This window comes from Pteropus alecto, unplaced genomic scaffold (genome assembly GCF_000325575.1).
Source record: "Pteropus alecto unplaced genomic scaffold, ASM32557v1 scaffold11, whole genome shotgun sequence".
NCBI classification, from domain to species: Eukaryota; Metazoa; Chordata; class Mammalia; order Chiroptera; family Pteropodidae; genus Pteropus; species Pteropus alecto.
Genome location: NW_006431956.1, coordinates 1,615,380 through 1,635,397, shown reverse-complemented (window position 1 = coordinate 1,635,397; position 20,018 = coordinate 1,615,380). Strand labels below are relative to the sequence as shown.

The following is a 20,018-nucleotide window of genomic DNA, read 5'->3' as shown; positions in this document are numbered from 1 at the left end:
ATGCCTACAGCACCTGGTCTTCCTAGGTGGTCTCCCATCCAAGTACTAACCAGGCCCAACCCTGCTTAGCTTCCGAGATCAGACATCGGGCTTGTTCAGGGTGGCATGGCCGTAGACCACAGACTATGGCTCCACTGGGGTGCGAATCCAGGACCTTCTGCATGTAAAACAGACATGCTAACCGCTCTACTATGGAACCACATCCACATCACAGAATATTGACATGCATTCGGGCAATCTGTGTCATGTTCGTTTGGGGTGCTCTGGTGGTAAGCTTCTTCCGGATCTCGGGGCGTTGCTGTTGGAGCTGGGGGGGGGCAGGATTCTCACCTTGCCTTTGCCCTTGACTTAGTAAGGGTGAGTCTCCTCCCAGTTTTTGAATCTTCGAAATGCAGAGGTTTTAGCACATCATCGAAAGGGTACGGAATATAATCCGTATAATCTACAGTATGTGATCAGTCCGACGTGCCTTGGCCGATCATCCCTGGAGAGGAGAGGAGGGAGGGGCTGGTCTCTCACTGTGTGCACGGGGAACAGCATTTGTCTGGGAATTGGGGCCTGTGGAAATCCAGCCCAGGAAGCGGGGTGACCGTTAGGGATGCTCAGGGAAGAGGAGGGGTTGCCTTTCATCGCGACACCCGAGATCTCTTAGGATGTTTCGGGATTGTCCAGAGTGCTCTCATACCTGCTGAAGTGCCTGCCCTGAAGGACACTCATTTTCCTATTTTTCCATGATCGTTGACCAAGCACGTCGCATCCTTACGGTCCCACATTGTGCTGCCCTTCTCTCTGAAGTGAACGGAATCTTTGAATTAGTGCGAGCCCTCGCTATTACTTTCCATGCTGTGAGGAAGGAGGCCGCTTGCAGCAGCGTCACCATGTTTCATGAAGATGTGACTCTCATCGGGAGGTAGAGAATGCCATCGAGAAGGACCTGTGGAGCGCGACCTGGGCTCAGCGGCCAGCTGGCTGTTCACAGAGCAGCATTTCTGCACGTGGCCTGATCGGCACTCATCTCTCGCATTCGAAGTATTAAGAAACACGCTACATTAAAGCAGCACCAAGTGCAGGATTATAACTCTTATTAGAGCAGCAAAATGTAAAACGTTCCGGCTTAGTAAATCAATCGGGCTCGATTTATCCATAAGCACTTGCAAAGCTCGCAAAGGGCAGCTGACAAATAATTATTGTTTATGGCGATTATGTAAGGAAGTCATTTAATCCAGTGACGGTCACACTGTTCCTTATCGAGACGTAGCGGCAGTGCCTCTTTGTGGCTGGGGTGGGCAGCTCTGGTGTTCTGGTGGCTGCCCCGAGCCTTAGCATCGCAGGCGAGGACGTGTGCCGGTGCCCGTCCCCGCGACACCCCCGGGGGACACGCTGAGGATTGCTGTGTGCCGGCTGCTCTTGCAGTGAAAGCAGTGGAAGGAGGCGCCTTCGGAATCACACCGCTAATTTTTATTTTCCCCGTTATGAAAATGTCCGTGATTTGAATTGCAAACTCCGCAGTCTTGCCAAAATGACTGTATTCAGCATTCAAAGTCGAACCCGAAATGGCTGGGGTTAGTTATTATGTAACTTATTTGAATAAAGGGATGTTTATTCATGAAGTGTGAGGAGAAAGTGTGAATAAAGGCCTTATGTCACGGGGAGCGGGGTGTAGACCCCACCAGGGTCTGAGGCCTGGTCCTTGGGCCGTTTTGGGGAAACACTGCACTGTCGTTGATTGTAAAACAGGAGATCCTGGCAGGTCATGCACAGGACTGTAAAGTGACCGGGCGAGGGGACGTCCCAGTCCGTGACCACTGTGTAACTGCGGACTCCGAGGCGTAGGATCTGACCGTGTTGTTCGAATGAGACTATCAGTGTTTACAGTCCGTGTTTTGTTATTTAAATGACAGGTTACTGAGAGTGATGAAGCCGGGCACATAGCATTCTCTTCGCTGGCGGCCTTAAACTGTAACTGGAATTTCCATTCGTGCATTAATAAGAAAATTAAGTGTATGTGCTAAAGACTCAAAGAGCAAAAGCAACCCTACGTAGAGTTGAGAGAAGCACAGGGATCGACTCACTAATTATTAGATGGCTTAATGTAGATAGGAAAACACACATCATGATGAGCGAGGGTCGGGCGCCTTTAATAAGTATGACGGTAAATAAACCGGAAGTCATAGATATATACATGTTAAAAAGTGGGTTGGTATCCTGTTGTCATAAAGCCATTTTTGATGGTGGTGTGTGAGAGAAGGAACATTCAGCCGGGAAACAGAGCGATCCTTTGTCTCTGGACTCTGGATGGCCCTTTAGAGACAGTCCATGTGCCTCTGAGTGCTGTCTGCCCTGGTGGCGAGCCCGTGAAGAGATTGCCCACGGGTAAACTGGAGTGGACCTGCCGTGCAGATGTGTGGCTGAGCATGTGTGCACGTATGTGTGTGCGAGCACACGTGTGTGCACGTGAGCATGCGGGAGTGTATTTGTGTGTGTGATGGGCATATGTGCATGAGCATGCATGAACGTGTGTGTTTCTGTGCACGTGTGAGCATGTGTATGTGTATGCATAGATGCGTGTGTGTGCGTGAACATGCATACGTGTGTGTGTGGATGAGCATGTGTGTAATTGTGTGCATGAGTGTGTGTGTGTGTTTTGATCTAAACAGTACTTGTGTGTGTGTGTGTGTGTTTTGATCTAAACAGTATTTTGAAATAATCTTCGTGTTTACCATTTGCAAATCGCTTTACTTAAAAGTTCGGATGATCAGCATCTCTTGAAAACTCGGAGGATGCAGACCCGTTGGGCCTGCGTTTCACCCGGCGGCCTTGATGGAGCATCTGCCTCTGCAGGTGGCCATTCCTTTGCTCACCAGACCTCCTGTCCTCTGCTCGTTTCCTCTTATCTGCTCAGGCCGTGTGGGCATCTGGGTTCATACCATGAGTGTCAGGCATGGGACGGGATAGCCCCACGTGTCGCCGTGCAGCCACTGAGCGTGTGACTTCGTTCCCCAGGCTCCATCGGACCACACCAAGCTGGAGCAGACGGTTGCCGAGTTTTCCTTCAGCTCAGGAAAGTGCGTCACGTAAGAATTTGACAGGCAGCGACTTTAGGTCAGGGCTCCGAGGCGAATATGCTTATGAACAGAAGCCTAAGAAATTGGGTTTTTAAATTCTAAACATTGTTTTCTTTTAGTCTTTGGAAGATAAAAAAAAAAAAAATACCAAAAGAATCAAAGCAGACTAAATGGTCCTCATGATATAAATCGAAAACCTCTGTGCAGGTAGCGGTGAGCAGCTGTTTGTTTATGTATAAAAAGTTATAGTCTTTTCTCCTATAAATTCCTGTTTGTTGTTTGCATTTGTCTTTTGAAACTTACTGTATCCAGCATAGCCTTTTATCATGTTCTTGCCCCGTGAATAAATGAATCATGAATTTGAGCATGTGCGTGTCATGGCTCTCCAATTAAAAACAGTTTCTCTCACCCACCGAATATTTTTGTTGTGTGCCTACTATGTGCCAGGTAACTGAACTTAACCCCATCCTCAGAGCAGCCTTGTAAATTAGCTGTCTTATTCTTATTTTACACTTGAAAAACTGTGGCTAAGGGTAAATCACTTGTCTCCAGGTCAGACAACTTGAAGTAGATTTTAAGCCAAGGGTGGAATTTTCCCCCGGTTCTGAAATCGATGCATTTGAAAATGGCAGGGGTCAATCGATATTTGTTTATTGATTTCATATGTCGATAAGACTTCATTCAGACTTGAAATATCGGAAACATATGACTGAGAAAAGATGTAGAATCGACTTCTTGTGTTTTTTACGAAGCGGGTGGAAAGCTGCTTGTCCAGAATATTTTCCATTTTGTGAGTTTTGGAGGCAAATAAATGGAAGAGATTCGGTCTGCAGCTTCCTTGACAAATGGTAATCACGGGATTATGTAAAGTTATGTAAATTGTGTCAGATGCTATTTGGGTTTTTCTGCTCTGCATGGACACTGTAAGCACAAGGCAGCTCTGTAAGATTTTCCTCTTCGGTGTTAGTTATAGATGAATCTACTTTCTCTTCATAATCCAGCAGCACGCGTATTTTAAGTGAAGTGTGTGTTTCGTTCTAGGCGGACTGTGAGCGTGAGTTAGATTCGGGGGTTCTCGGCCTCTCGTCAGACCCTCATTGTTAAGCCTTAACTGTCAGAGGCCTAGTCTCATCCATCCGTTCTGCTCCCTTTGGCCTCACTTCCCCAATCTAGGGGTCCTGCCCGGGGCTGCTCCCCACATGGCTCACAGGGTGGTGGCCCTCAGATGCCGATGACTATTTTGATATTCACTAGTTACAATTTGTAATCTTTCCGTTAACTTCAGTGGATAACTTAGACTAGGTAGAGGGAAAGTAGCTTATCTGAAGACAAAATAATTTGAATTTTGATTTTTGTACTTTAATTTACATTTTTTGATTTAAAATATTAAAATTACATAGGTCGGATATCATTTTATTTTAATGCCTTAGCTGATTTCTGTGAATGGAATACAAATGGTATGAACATCTTGAGGTTTTTAAAAACTAGATAGTTAATGATTTCACTGAAATGAAGGCAAGAGAAAGAAATGTTATGGTCTAAATATATAATAACTTACGAATTACGTAAGTCTTTATGACTCATCCAAGCATCAACAGAACACCCAGACACGTGTCATCGTAATTGAATTTAGTCATCTTTAGCATTTTGCTAACTTGCAATCACACGTAGACCATGGCATTTTACATACTTGTGGATTCTGTTCGTAGGTGTAGGAGGGTAGGACATAGACGGTTCGCTTGACTAGCGACTTAAAAATGTCTCCCCGTGTGGCAAGTGGGCCTGCCTTTGTATGTATTCTTGCCCGGGCCCTCCTGATGGGTGCTGAATCGCTCATGTCCTCTGTGACCCGGACGTCTTTGCAAGGGTTACGGGGCCTGGGTTGATTTAGGGAGTCGGTTTCCAGATCCTCAAGCTCTGTCTATCGCCTGAAATCGACCACTGGTACCCTTCCCTGCCTCACCCACCCGGTCTTCCTTCTCCCTCTTGAGAGAAGAAGTTCACCCTGCTACATTGCCTTTGTGACACTGAACACAGACATCAGCGTTTTTGGCGAGGCCCCCTTCCCCCAAGGCCTCGTGCCCGCCTTCCAGCCTCAGTGGCAAGACACGACTGGTTACCCGCGGTCGACCGTGGTCTGAAAAGAGTCAATGGCAAACTTCAGAAACGAGCAGCTCGTAAGCTCTGAATCGTGCCCCGTCCTGCGTGGTGTGATGAAGTCCCGCACCGTCCTGCTCCGTCCCGGGCGAGGCAGCCCCGCGTCCAGCGTCCAGCGTCCCCACGCGGTGTGCGTTCCCCGCCCGTTAGGCACTTAACCGCCACCGTGGGGATCCCATCACATTTATTACAGGATCCCGTCGTTGTTCTACTTTATTATTTCTTATTGTTTGTCTCTTATGTGACTAATTTATGAATTGAACTTTATCATAAGTATGTGTATATATAGGAAAAAATATAGGGTACACAGGGTTTGGGTACTACCTGTAGCTTCAGGCGTCCACTGGGGTGTTTGGGGCGTGTCCCCCTCGGACAAGCCTGGGCTGCTGTCCTTGTTACGTCTGATCATCAAACTCTGTAATGTTATTTATGTCGTTTGGATCAGGACTAAAAATGCTTTTAATAATACAAGCCAGAAGAACACTTTTATTTTATCGTCAGAAATATTTTTAAAAAGTTTAACTACGTATTCATGTTTTTTACTTCTGTGTAGTCGGCGTACGACATGACACAGTCTCAGGTGGACAGTCCAGAGGTTGGCATTTTACCCGTCTGATGATGTGATTCCCACGCTACGTCTGGTAGTCATCTGTCACCGTGGAAACTTTGCTGTTACGGAGAGCTAGGGTGGGATGACCGATTTCCACACTGTGGGGAAGGGAAAAAAGGTATTCCACTGGGTATAAGAGTCCCAGGGCCGTGGACCGGGTCTGGGATTTAAGGAGTGGGAGGAACGCCGCCTGCACCACAAAAGTCATGCCTGCTCGCGTCTGTTTTCAAATGCCTGGCGGGAGGTGTCGGACCCCCCCATCGCATGTACTTATGGGTGTGATATAGCAGTTTTGTTTAAAATGTCACGTGTCCTCTACATAGGACACACCAACCTTTGCAGCTTTTTAAAGGAATGAAAACTTGGAGAATGCCAAATTGAAAACACGTGGCGGGGGGAGCATCCGCTTTTCAAAATTGTTCGGAGGGGGAATTGTGTGAGCCAGGACGTCGGCTGGTTAGTTAGATGCAAGGTCCTCTTTCTCGGGCAGGTATTTGGCCGTTATCATCTGGAGGGTGTATGGTCTGCCTGAGTTGTTGTCGCCTGTGGCCGTGCGGGTCACCCTCTAAGTATTTGGCATACGCCCACGTGTCCGTCCTGGAGACGGGGTGGGTGGCCCGCCGTGACCCCCTCTCCCTGACTATGGATTTTAAAGGCGGTGTTTTCCCATGGCGCTTGCTCACTCGGTCAGACAGTTTTTCTTCTGTTTTAGGCATGTAGGGTTCTCAGGGCCAAACTCTTACAGAGTTTGCATTCCAGTCACTGCATCCCTTTGGTCACGTATGTGCACGTCTTCCTTTCGGTTCTTTGCCGACTGGAAACCGAGAGCTGGCAGGAGGCGGATCATGGAGTGACGGGAAGAGCCCTCGTGGGTCCCAGGAGCTGGTTGGTCCATAAATGGTGCCACTGTTGCCACAGAGATGCAAACATTGCTGTGTCAGTCTGTGAAAGGTCACTTACTGAGCTTTTCCTGTGTGCCCGATGTTTATTAGTGGGATTGTACAATATGGTTATTACTAAGCATTTTTATGAAGCATATTTGTCATGCAGTCAGCTTTGGGCTGGTGGCCTGCACTCAGTTAAAAAACTTACTTTTGGAAACAGGTGTTTTACGTGGCAGCTGCCAGTGTACTTACTTATTTGTTGGTCATTCCTGGTTTGGCTGCATGCTTGAAGATCTCGCTGTCTTGCTAAGAGGTATGGGAGGTTAATTTGAAATTATAATTTCTGAGAACTTGGGTGATGCCTCTCTTTCTTGTTGGGGTGGGAACTTCTCTGAGAGACCATTTCTTTTATATTTTAAAATTTTATCTTTTTTTATGCTTATCGTATTTCAACTGTGGAGGTTTATAAGAGCTGGGGGCCTAAGGAAGTCTGACCCCTGACTTCTGTGGGATCTGCAGTAGCTCGATGGAAAGGCCACTCGAGTCTGTTCTGCGGCTGGTATTGAAATAAATCGGTGTGTCTGGAGCTGAGTCCCGTGTAGCGGGCTTGCTCGTTGGGCCCGTGTAGGAGTGGAGGGTGGTGGCCGGAGGCAGGTGGCCTGGCTCATGGCTCAGCTCTGCCTCTCGCTGACCGTCACCTTGGGAAAAAGTCACTTCACCTCCTTGCATCTCACACTCTCCACATCTTTTAAATGGCTAGTTAAGACCTGACCTTGCTTTCTTGGTGGGATTGTCAGCAGCCCCCACCCCGACGATGGCAGATGCAAAAGCTCTTTGTCACCTATAGAGCCGCTATGAAGTGGGAAGGACACTCGGCATCACATTTTCCCTTCTTTTAACTGTGAGAGGCCCTGCTGGTCCTCCCTCCACAGGAGGAGCCCATAGGAAGCGGGGGAGGAGGGAGTGAGGACGCGTCAGCATCTGGGGTGGAGAGCCTGGGGGTGCAGCTCGGGAGGCCGGCTTGGCTGACGACCCTCGCCCAGCTGTGGTCAATGCCCAGTACGCTGACAATGAGGTTTCCCCCCGCTGTGACCTCAGAGAACTTTGGTCATCACCTTCTTCTTTAGTTATGTTCGCCTGGGTTATAATTGTTTACGGATTTGTACGCACACCCGTTTGATTATGATTATAGAAGTAAGGCTTTGTGAGCACGTGCAATCAGAAATACATGTTTCAGACCCTGATACTACTTAAGTAAATGTGTGAACTTGGACTAGAGACCTTATTTCTAAATTTTGTGACCTTCCCATGCAACCTGGGGATAATGACAGCTTCTCTGTAGGGTTGTTTTGTGTACTAAATGAGGTTTGTATAAACTCCTAGAGCAATGCTTAGAATGTAGGAAGATGTGGAGAAACACTCATTTTCCTTATTTCATCCTTCTGGCTACGGATGGTTTTTTTATTCATTTTTTAATTAATTTATTATTTTAAAGACTATTTTTAGAGCAGTATTAGGTTCATGACAAAATTGAGGGGCAGATCCAGAGATTCCCACATCCCCCCTGCGCCCCCACACGCACGGCCTCCCCCATTATCGACATCCCCTACCGGAGTGGTGCATTTGTGACAATCAGTGAACCTACATCGACACGTCATCGTCACCCGGAGTCCACAGTTTACCTTGGGGATCACTCTGGTGGTTGTACATTCTGTGGGTTTGGACAAACACATAAATGAACTGTGTCTGTCATTGCAGGGTCATCCAGAGTCATTTTACTGCCCCCTAAACCCTGTGTTGCAGCCGCTCGCCCCACTCTCTCCCCCAACCTCTTGCAACACTGATCTTTGACCTCGCCACAGTTTTGCCTTTTCCAGAATGTCATAGGGTCGGAATCACACAGCGCGCTTCCCCTGCAGACTGGCTTCTTCCCGTGGTCATATGTGCACTTACGTCTCCTCCGGGTCTCCTCATGGCTGTCCAGGGCTCGCCTGCTTCAGTGCACTCTGGTCTTTGTGGGGGTCCAATCGTGATCACGGTGAGCATCACTTCACGCACTGAAAGACCCTGAAGTCCAGATGCTGTGGAAGGAGCCAGGTCCTCTGTCCCACTGTGCCTCAGGGGGACGTACTGGGGGCTCGGGTCAGAACGGGCGAGAACACGCTGGGGCAGGGGGCATACGAGCTGCCTCTCCTTCAAGGAGAATTTGTGTCAAGCGTGTAAAAACAAAAAACAACAACAAAAAAAACTTGCCTGTTTTCTAAAGATTAGCATAAATCTAGTTTCCAGAATTGAATGATCACACAAAACAAGGCTTCACCTTTTTTTTAATGTTCTTAGGGCATGCTGTAAGTATTTACAGTAGCCAACTATTAGAAATTTTATATTTTTAAAGAGATTTAATCAGAGGGGAGCACTGCAGAATTGAAGAGAAATATGATTTTAAAGGTCTTCATAATTCATTTTCTGATCATCTCTTACCAACTGATGGCACTGTTAAGTATGGTTGATTAAACAATGCAAATTTTTTAAAAAGCCCGCGTTGACATATTTATACAGTGGTGAGTAATGGCTCCCAAAAGCTCATCGTGAATTATAGAAACAAGTTATAGCCATTAAAATAATCTGTAGTTATTTTTTTTCAACACTAGATAGTTATGTCAAGTCATTGGCATCTGTTCAGCCTATTTCTTAGAAAATTATCTGATGAATCCCTTTTGAGACCATCGTAAAGCCAAAACTGTCCCCTCCTCCCACCAATTTCTCCCCTTACACCTTCAGTCATAAGCAAAACAAACTTAACAATGTCCAAAGAAAATAAAATATATTTAAGACTTTCTGGTCAAAATGTTTTTTTTTTTTTTTGGATCCCATAGCGATCAAGGGATGATTTGTATGCCTTGTTAAGTGTTATCTGGAGTAATATTTAATCACAGATTTGTTTTATGAAATGAAGAAAGCAATACTCTTTTTCTGTTCTTTGTACATCTAATGTGTTAGCCCATCAAAATTAATTTTAGACCCCTAATGTACATGGAGCTATAGATTTATAAGTCTGGTTAATGGTTCTCTCAGTTAAATGTATGTATTTATGTATCTGCCCTTCTAGGCTGGATTTCTGCGAAGCATTTATGCAAGGAGGGTGTTCCGTATAAATAACCAACCGGCAAATAAAAGTCAATTACAAATTCTATTAACATAGCTGGCAGAAGCCCTTTAACAAATATTTAAGTTCAGTACATGTAGATTAAATTAATTTTTTTTTTTATTGAAACGCTTGCCTGCTTAGTTTCCCAACTCATCTTTCTCCTATCAAGAGAAACCTTTTTTTTACATGTAGAGGAGTATGGGTCTGCTCCGCGTACCCAGGAATAGTGTGTGTCGAAGTATCAGAAAGATTTGTAAGTGCTTTTTAGATACAGACATTGGGTCATTTGGAGTTGTTTCCCCTAAATTTCATGGTCCTCTTCCTTTTTTCTTCCTGGACCCTCTTTCTGGTTTTCCACTTCAAAATTTCTCTTTCTCAGGGGTTCGTAGCTCACAGCTCATCCGAGGGCCTTGATTGCACAGTGTGTGTAACAGGGCCCAACGTAAGCGAAATCGCAGAGACCCCAAGAGGCTGCGGCCAGCGTTAATGAGGAGCTTATTGCTCTTTCCGGCCACAGGCCAGAGGCTAGCGGGTCGGGGGTGGAGCCTCCTGTGCTGTTAGCTTCTTTGGGCACCTTTCGCTGTGCACCGTTGGGCGTTTTCCTCATCTGCACGGTCGAAGCCTGATGATCCTTCACGTCCCCAGCACGGAGGATGGAGAGAGAGCGGGGCCAGCTGCCCGCCTTCGCTCGGCCAGAGCCCAGAGCGTGGCGCCCGGCCGTGCCTCGCTGCAAGGGAGGTTGGGACATACACGCAGTGGCTACAGGACCTGCCTTTGTAGCCCAAACTCCGGGGCGCCCAGGCTTCTCGTACTCAAGGAAGGGTCTCAGAGATGCTTAGTGGCATCTCCCACAACGCATTTGGCGAAGAAGAAGTTTTTTAGGATGACTGTTTCATCTTGGGGAACAGACCAAGGGAAACGTGAGAAGGCTTGACTATAAAACCAAGCCAACGACTTGTTTTCTTCGCTTGGGAGTCAAAATGCATCTTCTGGAGCGGAGAGAGGACCTTGGGTTTCTAGCTTGCAGTATTTGCCGTTGCTTGAATGGGGTGTGTACTTGCCCCTGTGTCACCTTTTAAAGAGATTAGTGGCCCCCAGTATGATCACCTCTCTAATAGTTAGGAATCACCAGCCACACTTTCTCTGTGCTTTTAGGCTGCGACACGTCTGGACTCAGGTATAAAGTCATTCTCGGTTTCCGTCTATGAACATATCGATTTGGGCCTAGCTTAATTTTCTTACTAACAATTTTTTTTTAAAAAAAAACACGACTTTATAAGTTAACATATGTACAATATTTTCTAGAGGCAAATGGTTCTAAAAGGCTTGTTTTAAAAATTAGCAATGTCGTGCTCACATTTCAGTAAATACCCTCTTTTTTCAAGGTAAGTGTTTTTAACTATTTAAGACAAGTATGTGAGACCTAAAAAGCACCTCACCAAGACACAGCATCGTACAGTTTTAGAATCCTGGGGACAGAAAGATCCTACAAGTGTCTAGAAAGAAAAAAACAACAGATTACACACAAGGCTGTCGATGAAAATATTTCGATTCAATTACTTTGCACCGAGGGGCAAAAGGGAGTTACAGGTTGTATCTTCATTCTGTGATGTGTGAAGTCAAGTGTTGGGCTCCAAGTTAGGCCAGAGGCTTCTGCCGCGTTGGATCTTGGTCTTGACGTGGGTCAGAATGAAGGATTTGGGGGAGGTGAAGACAGCGGCGTTCAATGTCTTTGCTTTTGCCTTAAACACGGTGGGAATCTCACGTTGTGGAGATCTATTCGGTATGTACCAGTGCCAAGAGCGTTTCTTAGCGCTAGAGGCTAATGAAGTCTCACTCCATAAAGTTTACGTTCCAGTTTTTATACGTGTCCCTGTGAGACACGGATGCAGGATGAATGCCGTTTATGCAAACGATCGGACACGTGTGGACGGTGAGTCCCAGGGGCGAGGGGGGTGGGCGCCCGGACTCTCCATGCCTCTGGCCCTTCCCGTGGGGGTTCCTCACCGATTCTCAAACCGTTCTGTAGTTTTAGGCGTGGCCACAGGATGAAGGATGTCAAAAGGACATGTTAAACTTTTCTCGTTTCTCTAGGAGATAGTTATCTGTTTGGAACGGCCTCGAAGGGACCTGATGAGGTTTTAGAAAGGCCTTTCGACCCCGTGAGCTCTGGACTGTGGACTCCGGAGTGTGTCTTCTGTGAGTCCTCCCTGTCTTCACGGCCTCGTTCTGGATTCGCCACTTTCTGTTCCCTTGTAGTGTCCTGGCTCCCCCCTCTCTGTCCGGCCCTGTTTGGACTGTATGTGAAATGATGACTTGGAAATTGAGAATCGGCATTTTTCTCCCCTCGTTGGACCCAGAATGAATGGTAGATTTAAATAGCAGGCTTGCGTTGGGCTGTCGGGAACGTGGCTTTGCGCTCCTGACTGGATGCTGTGTCCAGGCTTTGCCATTTCCAGATGTCCAGCGGGGACATCTTAGCTTTGATGCTGCAGTGAGCTAGGGTACCAGGGAGCCCCAAGTCGACTCGGTGCCTGAGGATTAGCTTCCAAATCCTAGAGCGAGTTGATTGTGGTTATTAGGATTGGGGTGACTATTGTAATTGCTTTTCCTGTAGAGAACTTTTTGGGGGTGGAAGGCACGGAGCTGCCCCGTGGTCTCGAGAAGCGAGCTCTGCGGAAGATGAGCTTGTCCTGTCATCGAGGCTCGGAGGCTGGCCTCTGGTTACGTCGCCACCCCCGGTTGCTGGCATGAGTCTTCATTTCTCCGCTAGGACCGTTTTGTTCCGTCCCAGTTGCTTTGTTAAAAGTACTGTTATTATTACTTTTTTGAATTAATTGACTGTCAGGCCTGTGCTGGTCTCATCCCACCTGCCCCGAGTCTGCGAGGGACCCGCTTTGCTTTCGCCTTCGTGGATGTGCATTGAATGGCAGGACACGGCCACCGTCGTCATCAGTGTCCACGTCATCTCAGTGACGGGAGCCTGACCTGAGATCCCAGCTCATCACGTGGCTGGGCCGTTCTGGGTCAGCGCTGAGCGCCTGCGCGTCGAGGCCCTGCCGTGGGGAAGCAGGAGACAAACCCGGGCGTGGTGGAGGGGCCTGGCACGCACAGAAGGTTCTCGAAGGCTTATTCCTGGCTGCTCACAGCCGCAGGGCGTGTTGTGTTCACGCGAGTCAGAGATTCGTTCGGCTCTCATTGTGAACGACCACGTTTTCCCACTTACAGGCAGCTCGGGGACCGTGTCGCGATGTCACCTCCCATAAAACGACTAGTGTCTGAGGACGTGGCCTGCTTGGTGGAGGATGAGAGCTCAGGAGTGAGATCGTGAGCGTAGCAGCTCGGAATTGAAACAGGATTGAGAGCCATAGAGAGAATCTTGTCCTTTGTGCCTCTCGACAAATAAAATTTCCGGTTAGAAGAAATTTGTTTTCCAAACTCAAATCGTAGTTGCTTTAAAATAGGAGAAAATTGGTATTTAACGGAACTCACGGGAATTTTCCCGAAGTTATAGAACATAATCATTTCTTTACCCTGATGAGATTTAACGAAGGACCTAACGTCTTGGCGTGGAATTGATTTGATAAGCATAAAGCCAAAAGTTAGTTCAGTCTTTACAGAAAATGTAAAATTATGCAGAAGTCCTGAAACTTGAACAGCACGAATCAACATAATACCCCGAATATCCTGAGGGATGAAGTAGCTGGAAGTCTGGTGGAAATGCTTCTCTTGGGGATAAACGTGTCTTTGAGATGAAGTCCTTTCCCCACGTGATGGATTTCCTCACTGGTAAGCTCCGACCGAGCAGGAAAGTCCCAGTTTCTAAAGTTTCGTCTTGTTTTTATCATCATCGTCGTCCGCTGTCGGCATTGCCGGACTGTGGGAGGCAGCGGGGGAGATCGGGTCAGTTTAGGACGCCACATGGAGGACTCAGGTTAGCCTGGGGAGGAAGCACGAACGCATTAAGCATCTGAGTGGAAAACTCTCGAATCAGCGGACGGGGCGACGGAGCCTGCTGCGGTCTTAAACCTGGGAGACGAGGAGGAGCCGCCTGGAGGTTCGTGTTCCAGAACGTGCTGCAAGGTGGGAGTGGACGGGAGCGGAACACACGGGTGGCCCTGCCCTCGACGGGAACGATGGGAACGCGCCATCGTTGTCCTCGGCGTCATCAGGACAGATCCCCGGGGACCCCACTCAGGGCGGCCAGGGGCAGCGCTGCTCTGACGGCCCAGGAGGCTGGACCTCGAAGTAGAATGAAGTGATGTCCTGCCTGGCGAAGAAACGCTTTCTCGCGAGGAGGAGTGTCGCCTTTGACGTCTTCGGGGCTGGTGACGGCAGTCGTGAGCAGGGAGCCACGCAGTGGAGGACACTTGCCCGCACGTCAGCTTGTGGACTTACTGGCTCTCCTGTCAACTGCGATTTCAGTGAGAACTAGAGAAGCTGCATCTCGATGTCAGCACGCACCTTAAGTCCATGGGACATGGACCGTTGTATCTTTTTCGTTGGCTTAAATCTTACCCGGACACCGGAAGTACTCTAGAAACTAACGTTGTAAACAGTTGGCCCTAACGATGTGCTGAATGTCTCGCTTCCTTGAACATGTCTCACCTGACACCCTCTGTCTCCACCTCCTCTTCACCCACGGGATCCCGAGTGCTCACCTTTCCGTCCATCGTTGTGCCGAGACGCACTTGCAGGCCACCAGCGACTCTCTTGTTGCCAAATTTAGTGGCCTTTTTCCGTGAACCGTCTCACAAATCTGCCATCTGTCTTTTGGTGGCTCCCACGGTCTCCCAACTTCCTGTTTTCAGTTCCCCTGATAGTTCTTTCTGTCTGATTTCCAGCCTTCCCTCACTTTCCTGCCCATTGGCGCCACCATCCAAATTTGCTCATACGACGCGAGAGTCAAATAAAAAATGGTATTCCCCGAAGTAGCTTCGAAGTATGGGGGTATGGCTCTGCCATTAGGACCACGAGCGTTAATTCTCATTTCCCAGCACAGTCTCACACCCGTCAGGCTGTTTTGGTCATGCTTGTGTTCAGCTCTGGGCTTTTACTAATTCGTAAAACTCTTGTCATGAGCCAAGAATTGCTATTGTATTCGGATGGAATTCTAGCTAATTGTAGTGTAAAGGAATTAGCGAGGAGCAAAGTCAAACATAATTACCGTGCAGGAAAATAGGCTTTTATGACTCCATGAATGTATTCCACACCGTCTGATTGTTTCGAGGCAATATTGCATTGACAGATGATTTAGAATTTTTAAAACTGTTGGAACCGGGCAAGTTAAGATGGATTATTAAGTACTTCGGTTTGTATGTATGTTTGCCTGATATTTTATACTAGCAGGTGAAACTCAAAGAAGTATTCATCTTCCCTTTGGGTTATTTCTTTTCTTTTTCGTGACTGAGAGTCTGTTGGTGGAAAAGCCTTGGGTTTGTATCACGCCGTCAGGCGTTACAGCCAAGAATGTTTTGAGTGCAGGTAGAGTAACTGAAACAACCAGGCCAGAGTTGTGGCCCAGAATTGTGGCCGGCCAGTTGCTTTCAGATTTAATTCTCTGTTGCTTTATAGCACAAAGAATGTACTGTCTTTTGCCTGATACGCGAAAAATGTCATTTCTGATTTGGATCGGATTTAGCTCACTTTACCAAAAGCGCTACACGACAGAGCTGGATGGATTCCTTTCTAAGTTGCCGTGAACTGTTTTATGCAGCGTGTGCGTGCGTGCGTGTGTGTGTGTGTGTGTGTGTGTGTGTGTGTGTGCGCGTGTGCACATACACATGCCTGTGCCTGTGCCTGTGCCTGTGTCTGTGTCTGAATGTGGTTTTTAGGCTGTTACTGGTTTGAGAAAGAGAAGGCACGTGTTTGGAGTTTTAATCATGCTGGGCTGTGGGTTCTTCGTGGGGACCAGGCGCTGTGTGCTGACTTCACGAGCAGGTGGCACTTGGGCTCCCCAGGGGACGCCGTTCTGAGCTGTGTTTCTATTTCATGCCTCCTCAGGCAGTGAGACATAGTTGGATCGCCACATTGGGTCATGGTTTTGTTTTCTGATTGTTTTTTATTGTAACATATAAGCGACGTAAAATTTCCCGTTTTAACCATTTGTAAGTGGCGAGCTCATGGGCTTTAACCGTCTCACTGTTGTGCAACCGCCATCTGCCCCCCAAAATGATTTCATCTCTGAACTGGAATTGCGTCCTTGTCGAATCCCTCCCAGCCCCGCAACCGCTTTTTCCTTTCTGTCTCTGACCATCTGACGACGCGGGTAAGAGTCGGATTCTCCTAAACTTTGCCTAGATCCCCAAGTAGCTTCTTTTTTCCTTTTATTTTGAACGTGGCAAAATAACTCGGCGAATCACGTCGCCTCGTCCGTTCCTCCCCACTTCGGTCTGCTCAGAGGAGCACTTCTGTTCTGGTTCCATTTTTATCTAGACGTTCATTTCCTCCATGACGCTCCTTGACGGAGGGTCTTCGGTTCTGCTCCCTTTCTTTCTGGCCCTTCGCAGAGTGCCCGCCACACGGGGCCAGGCTCAGGAGGGCGGCCGACAAACGGGACCGAATCCCACGAGGCAGCCCAGAGGCGGCCGCGTTAGGATTTCATCTGATGAGAAACGGTGAGCAAAGAGGACGGTACCTTTGCAGCCAAGTTGGATCCGTGTGACCGTGTTTATGAAGAGCCGTGGCGACCCTTTCATCCTGCTGCCCAAGGAATAACGCTTTAAAGTCCGTATTGGTTCGAGGTCACGCTTTTCGTTAGCAGCCCGGTTTTACGGGCTGCGTATGATGGGGACTGTTAGGATGACTCGTCCTCCTCCTCGTTTGGGGATTGCGGTGCTGCTTCTGCGTTACCGTCCGATTCCATCCTGGACCAGCGAGAACACAGAAGTGATTCCAGACAGAGGTTTCGTTAGCCCTGAGATGGAGCTAATGAAAAACGTGGCTACTTTGACATGGCAGCGAGCCTTGCTGTGTGTCCACGGGCCAGATTTCTGGCTGTGGTTCGGTTTTGTTCCGTGACGGGTCGCGGGGAGGCCCCCGAGCCTTTGCGGTGAGTGTCCGATCCTGGTTTTCCTTGCCACGTGGATGTGACAGTGAGTTGCAGGGCCGGTTGTGAAGTCCGCTTGATTTTTATTCTCATTCTAGGTCATTATGTTGATCCCATAGTTATCGGTTTAGCGTACTGCTGCCTGAAGCAAACCACATGCTCTCAGGATCTTGAGATGAAATGATAGTCGAATGTTTCTAGCATCCGCTTTGCTGGGACCATGAAACGAAATGTGTTTTTAAATATGAGGTTTTCCCAAATAAACCGTGAAGTGTGAAGAGTCCTTTAGCTCAGTGCGTTTCGCAGATTGCGTTTAGGGGTTCATTGCACCCCATTTTTCTGCTTTAGGTGTTTCCATAGCACTAGTGCTTCATGTCGTCAGTCTTCAAGAAAGACGAGAAGGAGAAAGAACGAAAAAGAAAGGAAGGGAAGGAAGGAAGGTGGGAGAGAGGACGTACCTTTTCCTCCTGCACTGAAGAGGAAGTGATCGTGGAGAAGTTTCTAGAAATGTAGGGGGCCGTATGCGATACTCATGCAGTCTTTATTTTGCCAGCCTCCCACTTGGCAGAGATGTTCAGGACATTGTACAACGAGCCTTGAAGGACATTTTAATTTTAGGGAACTTCTAAGCACCCCACTTTAGAAACGTCAGGTCTCAGAGCTACCCCCATTCAGCCGCTATCGATGGGATCCAGCTATGTGCCAGCGTTACTGTAAGTCCTCCAAGACGGCATCTGAATTGTCCTCATTATCTTTTATTTGTGCCAATTTTCCATTTTAGCCAAACTTAAGTGGATAATATCGTCACGGAGCCAAAATATGGCCAGAAAGAGTTATTTCTCTTAGAGCCGCCGCATGCTTCCGCTTCGGCCTGTTCTGAGGTCTTTTGTTTGGTGACATCAGGGTGCCTGGGTTTTCCGTTCGTGTGTTCGTTTTTTTTCTTTTTTTTTGCACGTGTGTGATAGACTTTCACAGAAACACCCAGGTTTTAATGAAACAGTTCTTTTTTTTCCCGGGAGAATTAAAACTCGTAGTCCCAGCGGGCTTGTTTTCCTGTGAGCTTATTTCATTAAAGCATGTTTTTAAGTGGAAGGAAGTGAAAGTTGTTAAAATTCCCCAAACATTTGTTTTCTCTACAAGGATACGTAAATATATCTTTAATTTAAAAAGCGAGCTTACCAAACAGTTTCTAACTTTTTCTGTTCCTTTCCTCTCTCGTTAAAGCACACTATCAAAGAATGAGCATCAAAAGTGATGCTTTTTAAGTTGTTACTAATGCAGAAAGCACTGTTTTAAGTTTCTTTTATCTCGTCACGCCTTGGAGTGGACACCATTTGTATTGGTCCAGGTTCTCCAGAGAAATGGAGCCCACAGCTGGAGGTCGATACATAGATAAATAGGCACAAGAAGAAATTTCTTGTAGGAACTGGCTCACATAGCATGGAGGCTGTGGAGCCCCACGATCTGCATGTGCAAGCTGGAGATCCGGGACACGGTGGCATCGTTCAGTCCAACTCACAAGGTCCAAGAACCGGAGACTCCGACGTCCAAGGGCAGGAGAAGCAGACACCCCGACTCAAGCCGGCGGCGTGAATTCGCCCTTCCTTCACGGTTGTCCTGATCAGGCCCTTGGCGGGTGGATGGCATCTGCCCACACTGGGGAGGGCGTCTTTCTCGTCTCTTCTAGAAACACCCCCACCGACACCCCCAGAAATGGTCGTGTTACCAGCTATCTGAGCATCCCTCTGCCCAGTCAGGTTGGTAGGTGGAATCAACCATCATGCTGTTGTCCCAGTAACAAAAGTATTTATAGCATCCTTTTTCTCCCCTGAAAATGGGTTTAGACATTTTCTTAGCTGCTCTTCCTTACCGTATTAAATACCTTCACTGGAAAAACTCGCAAGAAGCAGAATACAGTGTAAAAATCACGGCTGTTCACACCTGCGGGAAAATGGGGTTATACACAAAAACCTCTTGGCCCGTGAGGACCAAGACTCCATTCGGGTGGCCTCCAGAAGTACCTGTCACCACAGAGATGACACTGGTTGCAGGTCACACGGCGGTCCTAGAGGGGCTGTGATGATTCCCTGTGAATCAGGAGTGTTGGGCTGGACCCTCCGCAGGAATCATGGACGATCTTTACAAAAGTCACCGCTGAGATTCAGATCCTCCCAGAAGAGATGGGGCGGACGTGGACGGGTGTGAGAGACCAGTTCCACTCTGAAAAAGCTCTCGTTCTGGTCATCTGTCCCCTCCTAGGAAAATGACAGTCTGCGTTTATAAACCGAGGACCGTTAACGTTCAGGAGCGCAGCTGGATACGTACCTTTAAAGGTGGTTTTTTGAGATTATTATAATGGTCACAGTTTTCACCTGGGTTCCTCGTCCAGACGGATGTGAGAATGCTTTTCTTATTGAAAAAAATAACCCACTTCCCGACTCGGCATTAGACAGTGTGTCAGGATTAATTCCAGGTGCTGCAGCGTGGAGGGAGGTGGACAGAAAGTCCGAGCGTACGGCAGAGTCATTAGACACAGCTCACAGTAGTATCTTTATTCCTGGACAGTAAGGTCATGAAGGTTTGATAGCCTGGAGTACACGTGTCAGAATCTGAGCACAAAAGAAGTCACGGAGGAGCATTAACTGACCAGGTTTTTAGGAATAAGAGTAGAATGCCTGCCCCTGTGTCGGGCCGAGGCGTGGGGATGGGTGGGCGGCTGCTCCGCCCCCTCCATGGCACCGTATCTGAGCGGGGCCGTCCCTGGGTGTCCGAGGGGCCTTGCGACAAAGGGATTCACCGGAATGAATCGGAGAGAGGAGAAAGGCATCCGATGTCTGTTTCTGACAGCAAAAATAGAAGAGTGTTTGGGTCAGAGATCGGTTCTGTGGAAGCAGCAGAAATGAAATAAGTTCATCTGAGTAGGGAGCGGGCATGCCGTATGAGCAGGGAGGTGGGTGGAGAGAGAGAAGGAGGGAGAGAGAGAGGGAGAGGGAGAGGGAGAGGAAGAGGTGGTGGGGAGAGGCAGACACACGCTCACGCCAGCTAAGGCTTCTTGGCTCGATGGAGTTTCTCCTGATTAGGTAATTACAGTGATTTTCTATTAACA

General features: G+C 47.9%; 1 protein-coding gene and 1 pseudogene across 1 annotated transcript in view; one reads left to right on the top strand and one right to left on the bottom strand.

Annotated features, from left to right (window-relative positions):
• The window catches only part of SFMBT2 (Scm like with four mbt domains 2), a 158,512-nt gene that overhangs the window by 12,345 nt on the left and 126,149 nt on the right, over window positions 1-20,018 (top strand). The gene's annotated exons all lie outside the window — the stretch shown is intronic.
• On the bottom strand, window positions 2-117 carry LOC112475747 (annotated as a pseudogene).